Genomic DNA, 3,648 nt, shown 5'->3' with positions numbered 1-3,648 from the left:
CTAACCCTTTCAGCCATCTTGCTGACTTCTTCACAGGGGGAAAGGGAAGGGGAAGGGACAAGGCATTGCCTTTTAAGTTTCATTTCACAGATTTTACATGGTACCAATCTGGCCAAATCCCATTCACTTTCTATTGACTAAATTTTGATATTTTTCAGTTAAGGGTCCAGGATATTTTGAACAAATATACATGTTTCATATTATTGATAATGATGGTTATGGTTAATCATAGATAACAATACTTTGGAATAAAAGTCATAATTGGCATTTTATTTATGAACAACCTTGATTAAGGAGAAAAAACCCAAGGGAACATACAAAAGTTAATACAATCAAGATGTTGGAAATAGATGATGAAGAAAGGAAAAACAAGAATAGGAATATAAAATCGAGCCAAAAAAATGAGTTACAAAAATGTTTCACAGACTTCTTTGGATTGAGCCAGAAAAGTGACTCTAGGTTTTCTTACCCATTCCACCAACTGTTTGGATCTTGAGTCCACTATTCACTACTCAGGTTCTGAATAAAGCACTTAACCTCTCTGTGCCTCAGTTTCCTCATTTGTGAAGTGGGGATTGTTGTGAGAATTAAATAAATTAATTCATGTAAAGCTCTTATTGCTTAGCACATATTTAAATCCTCAAAAGATCTAGCAATTGTTATTAGTTGGGATAGGGTTACTTTCTCCAGTTTATACAAGGATAAAGCAATCTAGAGGCCTAGAAATTTAATGTGCTCCTCACAATTTCTCAATATCACTTCCTCAACCAGACAGCAGGTACCTGGTCATAGTTACTTCTAAATTGAAGCTTCTGTCCTCAATTTTGAAGTGCACCTATTGAGTATAACTGATTAAAGATATATACCGTTTAGTTATCAAGCAAAAAGGGGCAAAGTTAAAAAATTCTTAATAAAAGTAAGAATCTGGACAATTCTCTTGCTTTATGTCAGCAGATATAGCAGGAAGCCTCTTTCCTCAGAAGAGAACCTACGGCGATCTGAAAGTGTCTGCATAAAAACTTGATGGAGACCTCAAAGCCCTATGTCCTAATGTGACAGATCCACAAGAGAGAGTCTGAAGAATAATTACACCAATTGTCTGCCTCATCCATGAAAGAAACAATGGCTCAGAATCTGAGGAGAAGAGCATCTGAATGAAGACCTATTTGGATTTTCTACAGGATGTATCCAAGTAGTAGACCCCAGGGTAGGATCTCTTGGTATCATTCACTTGTACCTTGGATGATGTCTATCAAAATTTTACCTGTTTACCTTTTCATCTAGATAGTAACTAATCAAGAAATCTGGTCCTACCTTAAAATTGCTCTTACTTCATTATATAATATTGAACATATAATACACATAATATATACAGAAAAGCTTATTTTCTTTTTTTTATGAAGCTATTTTCTTTTCTTAATTTTTTAATGTTTATTTTTGAGAGAGAGAGAGAGAGAGAGAGAGAGAGAGAGAGAGAGAGAGAAGGGGAGGGGCAGAGAGAGAGGGAGACACAGAATCCAAAGCAGGCTCCAGGCTCTGAGCTGTTAACACAGAGCCCAACATGGGGCTCAAACCCACGAACCGTGAAATCATGACCTGAGCCAAAGTTGGACACTCAACCAACTGAGCCACCCAGGCACCCCTTTATGAAGCTATTTTTTGTGATTAAAACGTGTAATTCAAACTTAAAGTTTAAAAAATTATTTATGAAGAATATTATTTTCTGCTATTTTGTAGTATGCCTGCTTAAAAGTCTGATTTGCTGCGGTGCCTGGATGGCTCAATTGGTTAAGTGTCCAACTCTTGATTGTGGCTCAGGTCATAATCTCATGGTTCATGGGATCAGGCCCTACATCAGACTTCATGCTGATGCCTGCTTGGGACTTACTTTCTCTCTCTCTCTCTCTCTCTCTCTCTGTCCCTCCTCTCCTCATGCTCTCTCTCAAAATAAAGAAATAAAGTTAAAAAATTGATTTGCCAGCATTAGTGCAAATCAGAATTATTTTAGAGATGTGATTTTATGTTGTGCTGATTAAGTCAAACTGTACACTGTGATCTTGTGTCCTTTTACTATTTCCATCCTCTGACATGATTTTAGATACTGATGAAATACAGCCCTGATGAAAACAGCATCCACATTTCTGAATAATGAATCAATCCTGTCCTGATTTGCAACTTGGGCATGTTGGTGACATTAATTATCATACATCTTCAAACTCTGAGGATGACTGTGGTATAGCTTCCTGCCTTTTCAAACATAGAAGCCATCAATTTAGACAAAATACAGACATAATTATGGCCCTGAAAACCAGAAAGTTTGGTAAATTTCCCTTATGACTGAGCACTGTGACAATACTCCAAGTGAAGACCTAGGCCCACCAAACTTAAATAGCTTTCTCTTGTGGGGACTGATCCTCACCCCAGCCTGTCTCTCACAGAGGACACATCCTTTGATATCAGGGAGGGGGTATTCTATAGCAAAAGAACTAAGCATTAACTTAAGCTTATATAAAATAATACCTTCCTTGAATACATGTATCGCTGAGATATTGGTTTATATTTTCTAACTTTGACAGTGTTTTAACTTTAAATGGGAATAATTTACTTTGCAATGTTCTTTGGTATAGTCTCTTCTAAACATTTTGTGCATGTGATGTCAATTTGCTATAATTTTCCCTGTCCACTGATTTGGTGTCTAAATCCATCCTCTCTCTGCCAACTTTTTCCTGTTACCACCTCCACATCAGAACAGAGGAAAGCTGTTGTCCCAGTAGAGGTACACAACTAATTTTTTTTTTAATATTTATTTTTGAGAGAGACAGAACATGAGTGGGGGAGGAGCAGAGAGAGAGGAAGACATAGAATCCAAAGAAGTTTCCAGGCTCTGAGCTGTCAGCACAGAGCCTGATACGGGGCTCAAACCCATGAACTGTGAGATCATGAACCTGAGGCAAAGTCTGATGCCCAACTGACTGAGCCATCCAGGTGCCCCCAGCTCACTAATGTTCTGTAGGTTGTAGCAGTAGGAGTAGCAGCAGGAAGTGGGGGTTTAAAGAAGAACATGGAGTCAGCAGACTGGAAAATACTACCATATTCTTTTACTTAGCAGTATCTACCATGTGAACCATATCAGAACTAGGCTATAGAATACTTAGGTATAATTACCTTTTTCATAGTAAAAGGGAAAATATTATATACACAATAATAACTAATGCACTTATAGTCCTTTTCTGTTTACAAAGTATTTTCACGAGCACAATCTTGTTTGATTCTTACAATAATCCTGTGAGGTAGGCATAAAAAGCATTATTATTATTCACCCTTTTGCCAGTGAAATTGCTGAGGCTCGGAAAAGTTAAATGAAGTTAGCATCAGATCTCACAAGTACAGGGCTCAGTTCCATAAGACCACCCCCATTTTGAGATTCCAACTATAAGTTCCAGGCTTCCCACACTTCTAGCTGACTGGCTATAAATCAGAGGTTCCCATAACCTTCTCTTCAGGTTTGATAATTTGCTAGAACTGTTCACAGAACTTTAGGAAGGCGCTTTACTTACTGGTTTATTGTAAAGACACAACACAAGAATGGCCAAATGGAAGAGATGTGTAGGGGAAGGTATTTAGGGGAGAGGTGTTGGAGCTTCCATG

The sequence above is a fragment of the Felis catus genome, chromosome B1 (genome assembly GCF_018350175.1).
Source record: "Felis catus isolate Fca126 chromosome B1, F.catus_Fca126_mat1.0, whole genome shotgun sequence".
NCBI lineage: Eukaryota > Metazoa > Chordata > Mammalia > Carnivora > Felidae > Felis > Felis catus.
The sequence above is the reverse complement of the archived record's forward strand: the minus strand, read 5'-3'. Positions refer to the sequence as shown.